This window comes from Equus quagga, chromosome 5, assembly GCF_021613505.1.
Source record: "Equus quagga isolate Etosha38 chromosome 5, UCLA_HA_Equagga_1.0, whole genome shotgun sequence".
Taxonomy (NCBI): Eukaryota; Metazoa; Chordata; class Mammalia; order Perissodactyla; family Equidae; genus Equus; species Equus quagga.
This window is the reverse complement of record NC_060271.1, coordinates 41,895,762-41,909,192: the sequence shown is the minus strand read 5'-3', so window position 1 is coordinate 41,909,192 and position 13,431 is coordinate 41,895,762.

Sequence of the window (13,431 nt, the reverse complement as noted above, 5' to 3'; positions counted from 1 at the left end):
GGAAAACTTTGAGCCTGACTTCACGGGTGGTAGGGAGTCATTAAGGGCCTTCTCACTGGGGAGGGGTCCAGCCAGGTCTGGCTGTGGCGTGAGGGCTCAGCAAGACAGGAGTTGGCCCAGCTGCCAAACCAGCTCACCACTGGAGTCATTCATTCAGTCCACAAATAACACTGAGTGCTGGGCGCTGGGGCGGTGCTGGGGACACAGCCGTGAACAAGGCGGGCAGGCTGCTCCCTTTCCCGACCACGTTATAACTTGTCTGTTGACACACCATCCCTGTTAGCCCAGCAAGGGCCAGCTACTCATCTCTATGGCCCCGCTGCCTGTACACACTCGGCACCCAGTAAGTGCTTGCTGAGTCAATGAATCAGTAGCGGTTTTTCAGGTTGTGTTGCCATGTGTTTCTATCAGCGGCAGGGGCTCCCCAAGCTTGCGGCTCTGCTGCCCACATGGCCCCCTCCCACTCAGGGGGGCTCCTGCCAGGGGCAATTTCCCTTCAGACCTGAGGCCTGTCCAAACAGCCAGTGATGCCAACTTAGCCCGTGGCACATTTTCCACCCGCTCAATAGGATGTTGGGCCCAAGGACATGGGATCCCCGCTGTCCTTGGCCTGTCAGGACACCTGGGAGGAGTCAGCGCGGTTGAGGTTAAGAGCTGGGATCTGGAGACAGAAATATCTGGGTTCAGTTCCCACCCTGCTGTTCAGCTGCCCCGTGACGCCCGATCTTCCACTGTGAGCTCGGTTTCCTCTTCTGTTACGGGGACGATAAATGCTGCTTTCCGGGGAGGAGGCACAAAGCGGATTTCAGTGTGGCGGCACTGTGGGAGACCTGTGGCGCCCCTTGGAGGCCTGTTCCTGCAGAGGACGCCGGTCTCTGCTGTGCAGGGGCTTGTCTTATACAAGACGACCAGGATGCCGCCATGCACTCAGGCGACAACAGGCTAGTGAGAGAATGGAGCCCTGCTGAGCGTTCTTGGGGGCTGCAGGTGTCCCGAGAAATCTCAGGGCAGGGACAGCGGGGCAATGGGGATTCAGGGCCTGGGGGCCTCAAGTCAGGCATTCAGTAAACGCCGCCAACTGACTTCACATTACTCCACAAGCATGTGTTGAGCACCTCCTGTGTGCCAGGCACTGTGCTTGGTGTTGGGATAAACAGGGCACAGGACTGAGGAGGACCCTGCCTTGGGCTCCCAGTCTGGTGGGGAAAGAGACAAGGCCCCAGGAATCACAGGCTGTCTGGGAGCTGTGGGGGTGCCTGTGGGGGCACCTAGCCACCCTGGGGAGCATCACAGATGCTTCTCCATGAAGAGATGCTTCAGCTGGGAGCCAGCAAGAAGAAAGCCCTGCTGTGGGATGCGGGCCAACCCCTTCCCGTCTCTGGGCCTCGGTCTCAGCACCCAGGGTGGTGGAGTTGCCGCTCTCTCAGGTTCTGGAGGCCCTGATGGGGCTCCCAGGGGCTGGGAGGACTGACTTCTACTTGGTGCCCTGGAAGCCCTCTGAAAGCTCAGAGCCTTCTCAGAGTGCTCTCGTAACTGTGGGAATCATGGCGGTGGAGGCAGATTTACCAGCAAAGCCATCGTCCAGCAGCCCAGCACCACGTGGAGGCCGCCCAGCCCTCTCCCCTGCACTTGCTTTGCCCAGGTGCCCAGGCTTCAGCACACGTGCGCTCCACCTCCCCGCTGGATGGCGCCCCAGAGTGCAGAACCCCCTAAGGGAGGCAGAGCTTCTCTCTGTGCCTTTGTGGTAGTCCCTGCGTCCTTCCTGGCTGCCCTGGAAGACAGAGGTGACCCCCTCCCCCAACAAGCACCTCCTTGCAGCCAGCCCTCTGTGCCTCAGTGGGCACAGAGAAACACAGGTTGACAACCCTGCAGATGGCTCTGGCTTTAGGCCTCTGCTGCCGAGTGTCTCCCAGATGCAGCTTCCGGACAGAGCTCAGCCCACTCTTGGTAAGTGCCAGCCGCCTGGGTGGTCTGGGATCGGAATGAATTCCAGAGGCCAGAAGGAGCCAGGGTTCAAATTGCCACCAATTTCCTGAAAGTTCCTACTGGAACTCCAGGCAAACCCACTGGTTGAATGGGGAAAAAAACAGACCCCTCACTTAAAACCAGATGTCAGCATCTGTCCTGAACCAGCCCAGGGAGACGGAAGGCCCCAGCCCCGTTCCCTCCTCCTTGTCTCCCTGTCCTGAGTCTGCAGGCTGGGTCAGCCACCAGTCACCACCCACCACATAGCAGACGAAGACCCTGTGTGAAGGAAGCAACTTCTTAGCTGGCACCTAAAAATATTGACTTGGGTTTTTTCTTTAAATAGAAAGGAAATTTAACTCACTCCACCCCAGTCCTCCTCCTTCTGGTTCCGAGTGGGCACCCTGGGGACCTCGGCCAGACTTGACTTCTCAGATCCAGAGCAGCTGTGGCTCTCGGGGGGATGGAACAAGGGCAGGGTGGAGGACAGGGAGGGGGCTCACCCACTCCTGAGGGGGCTTCCCATCCTGAGGATGGGAGGAGGTGACTGGCGTTTGGCTGACCCAATATCCCAGAGCACCATTCACACAGAGGGGCCCTGGGTGTCTCTGTGGCATAGAGAAATCAGAGGACAAGGACGGCCAGATGACCCTGAAACGGGAAGGGGGACATGGAGGCTCTGATGCCCGGGCCAGCTGGCTTCCTGACCTCGCCTTCCTCCAGATCCACCCTGGGCCTGAGCCACCGTGGGCAGTAAGCCGGGCAGCAGCTCTCCCTCTGGGTCGGTGGCTGGCTTCCTGCGGGTCCTCAGGCACATGGGGAAGAGCTCAGCCAGGGGCTCCTGGCAGCTGAGACCTGGCTTGATTCTGAGCCACAACCATGCAGTGAACACTAGAGAGAGACCCCTGTGCCCTGACGGATGCCATCTCCTAGGCAGGCTGCTGTGGGGAGAGGCGCCAAGAGGGAGACCGTGTGTGGTGCGCAGTCCCATGTCAGAGAGCACAGACAGGTCTGGACAACACACAGGAAGTGAGCCAGAGGGTTACCTTGGGGTGGGGACTGGAGGTCCCTTTTGTATTGTTTGAAGCTCCTTTTCTTGATTTTATTTTATTTTTTTGTGTGAGGAAGATTCACCCTGAGCTAACATCCGTTGCCAATCCTCCTCTTTTTTTGCTTGAGGAAGATGAGCCCTGAGGTAACATCTGTGCCAGTCTTCCTCTGCTTTGTATGTGGGATGCCTCCACAGCATGGCTGAGGTATGCAGCAGGTCTGCACTAGGGATCCGAACCCACAAACCTCAGTCCCCCAAGCGGAGCGTACGGAACTTTAAGCACTCAGCCATGGGGCCAGGCCCCTTGATTTGTATTTTAATAAAAATAATGCATGCAAATAGTTTTTAAAATACCAGAGTGCTACAAGGAAAACAAAACACCCCAGCAATTTCCTGCCCCACCCCTCCCCACGCCCAATTGCTACACCCAAGAGGTGACTACTTGCAATTCTTTTTAGCTGCTGCTTCTGATATTTACTGCCATAGTCTCAATCGCCTGCGTACACTACTGTTTCATAATTTGTCCATTTTTGACATTACCTAAATGTCTAAAATCTAAGAAGCTACGTAGAATAATGGTTAAGATGCTGACTTTTGGGCTAGATTACCTGGGTTCTAATCCAGGCTCTGCCACTTACTGGTGGCACAACCCTGAAGAAGCTATTTACCTCATCTGTGCCTCAGTTTCCTTAGCTATAATGTGGGATAGGGGTCCCTACCCCGTGGGGCTCATGTGAGGAGGAAATGGATTGACACATGTACTTCAGGCCTGGCCCACAAGAAGCTCTCAATAAGTGTTGGTCATTATTATTATCTCCCATCTGTAAGAGATGAGAATCCACACTCCTCCCAACTTCATAACATAGTTATATCACGATTTTGATTAAATCAGTATCCGGTGTGTCCAGTACAGTCAGGCACAGTAAGCTATCTATTGGTTCTACTTCTGGAACCTTCTGGTCTCCTCTCTAGCCCAGCCAGCAAGGGCAAGGAGAAAGAAGACCCAGATCCTGGGTTCTTATATCTCTCTCCAGTAAAAGGAATCAGGGAGGGCTCCTTAGAGAAATGGTTGATTCCAGGAAAAGTATCAAATGAGCCTGGAACATCTTGCTGTAGGAAAGGAAATGCTCAGAGAATGGTGCGGACAAGTCAAAGGACGTGACAGAAGTCAGCTTGAAGGGGGTCCCATGGGTCAAAGCAGGCACAATTGGAACATCAAAATAAACCATGAATTATAAATTATAATCCTTCGAACTAGGGACCCATGAGTCCATACTGATATAAACAAATAAATAAAATGAAAGTTTGATCAGAAATGGAATATTTACATGGTCTCAAAGCACCTACCCACAAAATATTTATTAATTAAAAAGGGCAAAAGAGTAACTTCACAATAGAAAAGACTGGCAGAGACACTCCACCTTAATGAAGTGATCAAAGTTAATGTCATCCCCAGTAATGAGACAAATCGAAATCAAGGGCCACCTGATGGGAGGTAAGGAGAGGCGCCCAGCATTGCTCCTATGATCTTCCTGCCAGAGATGCACAACAGGAGTCTAGTCATGAGGAAACGTCAGCAAACCCAGGTTGAGGGACATCCACAAAATAACTGGCCTGTGCTCTTCCAAAGGGGCAAGGTCATGACGTCAAGGAAGGACTGAGGACCTGTTCCAGATTGAAGGAGGCTAAAGAGACGTAACAACTAAATGGGACACAGGATTCTGACCTGTGTCTTCTCGCTCTAAAGGACATTATCTGGACAACTGGCAGAACTCGAGTGGGGTCTGAGGAGTAGACGGTGGTCACATCCCAAAGTGGATTTCCTGACTTTGATGGATGTATTGTTGTTAGATAGAGGAATAGCCTTACTTTGGGGGTTACGAGGCATCACGTCAGAGCTCTCAAATAGTTCAAGAAAAAAAATTGTTTTTTTTTTAAGATTGGTACCTGAGCTAACATCTGTAGCCAATCTTTTTTTTTTTAACTTTTTCTCCCCAAAGCCCCCCAGCACATAGTTATATATTCTAGTTGTAGGTCCTTCTGGTTGTGCTGTGTGGGATGCTGCCTCAGCGTGGCCTGACGAGCGGTGCTAGGTCCACACCCAGGATCCGAACTGGCAAAGTCCTGGGCTGCCGAAGCAGAGCGTGTGAACTTAACCACACGGCCATGGGGCCAGCCCCAAGAAAAAATTCTTTACACTGCTCTTGCAACTTTTCTGTAAGTTTCAGATCATTGAAAAAAATTATTAATAAAGGTAGAGAGTCATTACAGCAACCCACAAGATGGTGGAGGCTCCTCGGGTCTGGGTCCCCCAGTGAGGACAACGTGGGGCAGAACTTCCTACAGTGAGATGAACAGGGAGTGAGAATGAGAAATAAACTGCTGTCCTTTGAAGCTACTAAGCTTTTGGGCTGCTTGTTCCCGTGTGTAACTCACCTCTCCTGACTGACGCAGAGACTCTCCCCAGATGCTGATCATCCTTGGCTATCCATTCACATCTGAAAGCAAGGCTTTCAAAGCTGGTTGGAAACTCAGCATGGATCTGGGGGTGCTTATTGACCGGTAGTGAGCACTCGACCCTCAAATATGAGGGTCCGTAGGTCTTCGCTTTGGGACGGGTCAATTTCCCAGGAGAAGATTCGTCTAGGCTCTGGTCTGTGGGGGAAGTGCTTCGCTGGTGCCCTGGGAACTGGGGAAGGGGCAGGGGTCCCAGTTCAGCGTGTGGACTTAGGCTTCATCCCCTTGTTTTCAGTAAGGTGCCTCATTCACCCACACTCTTCCACTCAGCTGGTGTCCCTAAGCCCAGGCCCCGCTGGTCGGTTTCTTGGCTTCCCCCAGGGTGGGTGGGCAACAGCATGGCTGCCCCAGTCAGCAGGGATCTGTGAATCCTACTCCTTCATGTGCATCTTCGGCCAGTTCATCCCTTTTCACCAGCCTCATGCCCGCTTTTGGAGGGACCCATATCCCCAGTTCCTGAGCCTCCTGGGCTCTGTGGGCTGTGGTGGCTGGCTTCTAGGTACTTCCTCGCTGCCGGCACTTTCTCTGCTCTGCCTGGCCCACCACTACTTGCCCACTCTGTGAAATTTTGTTGGTATGCCTCATCAGTTGTCTTCTCTCCCATCTTCTTTGTCCTCCATGCATTTATCCTTGAAAAAAATTGTTTTAATGAGATTTGGGGACGGAGACAGATAAATACCAGCATTTGGTCAGCCACGTTTAATCAGAAGTCCCCTCCCTTGAATGCTGTGCTATGATGAGAACAATATCATCAAGGACACTAGTGAGTGCTGCCATCCACGGAGGTTCTGCGCCAGGCACTATGCTAAGGGCTTTGGGAATATTAACTCTCAGATCCTCTCAATGCCTGTGATCCAGGCCAGAAGTGAGCGGAAGGGGCAGAAGGGAGAGAGAACCATGATGCAGGAGCATTCCTGGGCTTGCAACCTACTGCTCCAGGGCTGCCTCGGGGAAGCCACTTGAGCTGCATCTCAGGAACAAGGATCTATCCTTTGGCTCCCACATCCTGTTGGTCAAAGTTCTGCCCCTGGGAGGATTAACCACTTGCATCTCTGGTCTACCCACACATGTGTGCTAACCAGGGTCCCACGGTTTCCCAAGCCTCAGCATCAACCGGGAAGCCCAGGTTGACATGAACTGGGAAGACAGGTCAGAGGAGCTCCTAGGGGTCACTATCAGGTTACACCTGGGGGAAGCCGGCCGGTGCTCCTGGAGAGTGGCCGGGTTGTAGTCACAGTGACGCCTCGGCCCAGAGATTGGAAAGCCGAAAGTCTGCTACAGTACTCACGAGGGGTTCTCTGTCATTAACCCCATTTCACAGACGAGAAGCCGTTGGCCTGAGTCCACTCGGCCACCCTGCCTTTCTGTGAGTTACCAGTACAACAGAAATAATAATAATAATAATAATAATGGGCCTCCAAATAGGGGTCTGGGGGCTGAGCTTGGGGCTCAATCTGGAGGAGGGGAGGGGGCTCTCCAGTGTGACATGGGAGTTGGCTTTGAGTCAGTGTGACAAAGAGAGACTTTACAAACATTTCTGCTTCCAGTTTTGGAATTTAAATCTAAGGCCTGAGGATAATTTCTGGCTTTTGCATGAGCTAGTTTCGAGGCCTTGAGCAAGTCACTTGTGCCTGTGTGCCTCAGTTTCCCTACCTGGCCATGATGGTGTTCAAGGATCTTCCCTTCCCCCCAGAGCCGACGCTGGAGGATTCTGTGAGGGGAACGCTGCCCAGCTAACATTCCAGGTGGACAAAGAAAGTGTGGGGCCACCTCCTGCCTCCTCCTGGGGAGGGGGTCTGTGAGGTAACTTCTGGAACAGGTGGTTCCTCCCTGCAGAGAGGAGGGGAGAGCATTCAACACGTTCTCTTGGGTGGACTGCACCCAGGGCCGACTGGCCAGCCGGCTGCGGGCCGTGAGGGATCACAGGGTTAGTGGAACCAGCGGGCAGACCATGGGAGCTGCGAGCAAAGTGAGGCAGGTCCCTCTCCCAGGGTCCCCCTCTCTGGCCACCGGCAGGGCAAGCGTTTCTCGCCCCGAGGTGCAGTTGGGTGGGCACCTTTATGCTCTTCCACAGGAGCTTAACCCTGACCTGTGCGCGGTCTCCTGGAGACACCTCCTGAGGGCCGGCGCCAGGGCCAGGACGTGTCAAACTGGCAAAGCACCCAGGAGCTTCCTGGATTCTTCATCCCTTTATTTCCATAGGACTAATCTTGCTCAAGCAAATATATTTAGTCAGCAAATACTGAAGACTGCAGGAGATTAGATTATTGCTTAGTAAATATTTACTGGGCCCCACTCTACCCACTGGAGAAGTGTCCTTCCCCATCGCGACCTGGGACTCGGCTATGTGACTTGTTTGGGCCAACGGAAGTGAGCAGACATAACTCAAGCAGAGACTGAAATGTGCCTGCACCATCAGGCTTTCCTTCTTGGCACCTCTGCCATTGCCAGGAGAACAGTGTCCCAGGGGTTTCCACGCCTGTCAGCCCAAGTCCCAGGTGAACACACAGAGCAGATCTGTGAGCCAAGCCAGGCAGCCCCACAGCCCCAGGCGGGGTCAGCCAGTCTGAAGCCCAGAAGAAGCAGCTGGCCCCCAGCCACCCTGCAGAAATATGAGCGAGAATAAATGATTGTGGCTTAACGCCACTGAGTTTGGGGGTGGCTTGTTACACAGCAATGGCTGACTGATACAAGAGCCTATTGTGTGCTAAGGTCTGAGACAAGGAAGTGTCAAAATCTCCCCTGTGACATGTGCAAGGAGAGAGGGGGACACGGGAGAGTGTGCAATAGGAGGCAATGGTCAGGTCGGATAGGATGGGAGCTGGAGGAGGAACAAGGGAGCATAGAGGGAGCAGGCGAGGAAGGGAAATCCGGGCAGAGAGGCCTCGGGGCAATGCTTCACGGCAGGCGGGCGCATGGGACTTGAAGGAGCTGTAGAAGGAAGGTGGTGGAGCCAGGAGAGGCGGGAGAGGTGCCACGTGGGGCTGACGGGGCAGGCAGGAGCCAGACACCTAGAGCCTGTGGGCGCCTTAAGAATTATGGACTCTATTTTAAGAGCAGCGGGTGGGGGTCCATGTGTGATATGCATTTTGAAAAGATCAATTCCATTGCTGAGTGGGAAACAGATCGGAGGGGCCGTGAATGCCAGCAGGCGGGTGGGCAAGGAGGCCATGGCAGTCATCCAAGTTAGAGGTGACGATGGCATGTGTATCATTTCCTGGAGCTGCCTAGAGCTAAAGGACCACAAACTGAGTGGTTTAAAACAACAGAAATTGATTCTCTCACAGCCCTGGAGGCTCGAAGTCCAAGATCCGGTATCAATAGGGCCACACTCTCTCTGAAGTCTTTAGGACAGGAGCCTTCCTTGCCTCTTCCAGCTGCCCGTGGTTGTTGGCATCCTTGGCATTCTTTGGCTGGCAGATGCATCACTCCATCTGCCTCTGTCATCACATGACATTCTCCTCTAAGTCCAAATCTCTCCTCTTACGAGGACACTTGTCATTGGATTGGGGCCCACCCTAATCCAGTGTGACCTCATCTTGATGACATTTGTCAAGGACCCTATTTCCAAATGAGGTCACATTCACAGGTTCCCAGTGGGCAAGAATTTTGAGGACACACTATTCAACCCAGAACAGCATTGCACAGGGTAAAGGTACAGGAGGCGACAAGCGGTGGACGGTGTGGGAGTTAGTTAGAGGGTAAAATAAATAGAGTGTGGAGCCAGGCCCACTGCGGGCCATCTGGGATTCCACTCTTCTCTTGACCACCCTGCTGGCCCCCCCACCCGACCACAGAGCCACTCCTTAGAGGTGGCGTCACTCACTTCCTTGTCAGGCTCGTCTCCAATTTGCACAGGCCTCCTGTTTGGCTGTTGTTCTGTCCCTGACCCCTCCCAGAGACTGAAAAGGCAGCACTTACCCTTCTCTCTGCCACCTGGTGCTCCTGGTGCCCTGGGTTCACAGGGTCAATCTGACCTGGGCCACGTACAGCCTGGGCTTTAGAGTCGCTCTGGGTCCAAGTCTGCCACTTACTGGCTGGACGACTCTGTGCAATCTACTTAACCATTCTGAGTCTCAGCTTCCCCGTCGTAAAATGTAGGCAATCTTAGTACCGACCTCACAGGGGGGTCGATATAAAACACAGAGGCCAGCACCTGGCATGTAGTAAGCATTCCATACAAGTTACCTTTACATATATCTACCTATGACCATCTATAGGTTTGGATACCTTAATTCTTTCTCCTTCCAACCTCATCTCCTCTGGAGAAAAAGATTCAGGACATCTCCAACGAGGAAAAAGCTTGCCCAGAACTGGCATCACCAATGTGCCGGGCTCTGTGCAGAAGGGGGGCGGACCTGATGCTCTTGGATGCACTTTTCCAGGAGTGTGGCAGGACGGGAGCTGACTCATTCTCACTCTTCGAACCGGTCCCTTGTAGGATCAATGGTAACTTAAGCTCCTAGCACAGAGTGGCATACGGCTCACTCTCAATAAATGTTTGCTGAATGAATGGGGCATTTGACCCTCTGGCTGGGGACTGGGGCCTCCTGAGATGAGGATGGACCAGAGAGCCTGGACGAGTGAGTTTGGACTCATTTTAAGATGTCTACCAAACACAGCAAGCCCTGCTATGGGGGACAGGAAGGAGAAATGAGTCCCTGATTAATGGAGGTCTCTGATCTGTCACTTGGGACAGAAGGGCAACCTTTCCCGAATCTTTATATAGAGTCTTAAAGTTTGAACTGAGGTCACTGAATACAGGTCTCTCTCTGTCTAAAGAAAGATAGACCGTAGAGCAAATTTATATTAAATGATTCTTTATTATCATTTGTTACTATCTGAAATGATCTCATTTACTGTTTATTGTCTGTCTCTCTCACTTAATTGGAAATTCTCTAAGCCCAGGAGGCTGGTCCATTTTGTTTACTACTCTCTCTCCAGCACGCAGAATAGTGCTGTTCAACATTTATTCATTCGGTTCCTTAATATTTAATCAAAAAATTAATAGTGAAGGATGAAATGAATAAATACTTGGAGTCGTGCTTCACTTCTATTATTTTAATGGAGTTTTACTATAATATTGAAGATGTTGTCCCATGAGAAAAAATACACTGAAAGACTTTTGAAAATGTCTAGTGAAGCCTTGACCGGCACTGAGATCATAGCCGGCTCCCTGGAAGTGTTTTTGAAAAACTGCAATAATTACTGTTGCAAGCCCAAGATCATCTCCTTATTAATTCCATCTCAAGGTCTCAGGAACTCTCCGCAAGCCTGGTTATCACCCAGCGTCTCTTCTAAAGCTGCTGAAACTGCTCTGCATCTTTCCCTGTGTTCTGATGATTAACAATGTCTGATAGAGCTACACTGCAATATCACATTTTGCCAGCAGGTGTCACTGTCTAATAAGATGTAACCCTTTGTGAAACCCACAAAAATTTAAGGGCAGAGTCTAAGAAATGAATCAATGTACTAATTCATGAACTCTGTAAGATCAAAGTTCTGTAAGGAAAGGTCCACTCTACTTAGTTTCACCTCATCAGAAAAATACGTCTTATGTTAGGGATGTAGAATGGGCCTAAGTTGCATTAATATACTTCGGTGTTCTTTCCGTTCTGGTGGATGTTGCCACACTTCTGTTATGGATCTCACGCTTTCCTAGCATGAGATCTTTTTGTCATCGTCAATAATGGTATCTCAAATGTACCTATTATCTTGAAATTCCTCTAACCCTAGATCGATGTCACTCTGCCCCTGCATATGTCGTGCTCAACTAACATTTGTTGAATGATTGTCCCCCTCCTCCCCAAATCCTGAGAAACACACAGAGCTATTCTACAGATGAGGAAACTGAATCTCAGAAAGGTTAAGTAACTTGCTCAAGGTCACACAGCTGGTAAATGGCAGGGCTGGGGTTTGCATTAGGCTTGTCTAATTCCAAACCCATGGCCAAACACTCTAATCAGCAAAAGGGACTCAGAGAAGATGGGAGCCTTGTGGGGGCAGCAGGGTTCTGCTCTAAGGACTCAAAGGCCATCCAAGACATCTCTGGACAGACTTTCACCATCAGAAAAAGCAGCTGATGCTAATTTGCTATCTAATCATTTCTCCTCATCACTTTCCTGAAACAGATTAGAGAAATGAGCAACTTGTGCTGATGCAAGTGATGCAATGCGTGTGGGGGTGGGGGGCGGAGCTGGGGGCATGGCACCACCAGGAGTCCGGAGCCACCCCCTCCCTGCTCACCCCTGCGGAGCACAGATACTTGGTTTAAGACTTGAGTCAGACTTCAAATTCCTGGATGGTGTTTATCAGCTGATGTCACAATACTGCAAGATTATGTATCTTTTTAACAAACAATAGTATCAGCACTGATATGACAAGCATACACTCCTTTCACACAATCTGCTCTCCAAGATTGCGCAAAACTGCTCCGGCAAAACTGCTCCGTGACACAGCGGGTCACTCCTGGATGCTGCTTCCCAGCACCGTCTGGCCTACCTGCCCAGTGTCTCGGAGGAAAGGAAGGCTCACTCCCCAGAGATTCCTCTGGAAAATTTAGGTCAGCAGGATCTACTTACGTGACTGGCTCAGAGCTGAGATTGAAGATTCATGCTGAAAGAGGGTGGGGTGGGAGTGCTGAGGACTTCTAATTGGGAACCATCTGTTTCAGGGCTTCACATCAAAGGTGGGGTCCCTGGCCCCAAATGAACAGACCTTGCCCCTTGAATTACACGCAGTCTGCCCCAGTCTGCTCCAGAAGGCACCCTCCAGGATGAGGGGTGAGGCCTGGAGGAGTTCCACTCAGGAAGGCGGACAGCATCACAGCTCCCGGAGGACGGCACCTGGTGGAGGGTGCACACTTGTCGTGTAACAAACCACCCAGAGGAAAGCACAAATGAAGCACAGACGGGCTGTGTTCTTCAGGAATTAGACTAGGCTGGGGTACGCCACTAACTTGGGACGACCCCCTGCCATCCCGGATGTTTGCACAGTTCTCCAGGTGCCCTAAAGTCCTGGGACAGCTAACTTCTCAAATTGCAAAATGGCTCAAGAGAATCCTGTGCTCTTTTAAATTCCAAGCACCCCGGGGTGCTGACAATGGCTGCCCAACCCCCACCCCAGCTGGGTTCCACCTTCCTAGGCCACTGGAACCTGGAGTATTAACTGAGCGGCCAGAATCCCGGCTCAGGCCAGCGCTACCCAGCGCAGCCAGTTGAGCCTTAGTACTTTTTAAACTCAAAACAAAACAATAGCGATTTTCAGCACCACGAGGTCAGAAGACATCAAGCGGGAATCTAAGAGTCCAGTTCGGCTCCAAGCTCTGCCACAGCAGGGCCTCTGGCCAGTTACTGCTTCCTGGTCTTGTTAATGAGTATAACAAGAGTCCCGGCCTTACAGGGTTATGGTAGAGATGGAATAACTAGACATCACTTGTAACAGCTTCTCCAGTCCTGCTAACTCCCCATTCCCTTCAATGGACCCTACACACAGTGAGGGTGGAGGACGTAAGGAGCTTTTGCTCTTAAAATGGTAATTTCTCTAAAATCTTCCCAGTTCTAGGGTGCGAGTGACTGCTCTGCTAGGGCGGGGGAAGGAAGAGTGAGAACCACAGGACACTCTACGCGGAGAAGTCCTCAGAGCTGGGGACCTACCTGGCAGATTGCTCATTCACTCATTCAACAAACATTCACGGAGTGCCGCCTGCTGTATGTCCGCGGCCATCCAGGCACTGGGGATGCCGAGATGCCCGGGGCACCCAGGGTCTGGGAGTCCTGAGACCCCCGTCCCTACGGGTACCGAAACGGAAACGCATCGGGGGTGCTCCGACTGGGCGAGAGTCCTTGGCTTATGTGCCGGCGCACGTCCTCCTCTCTCGTGCCCTAAAGCTACGGAAC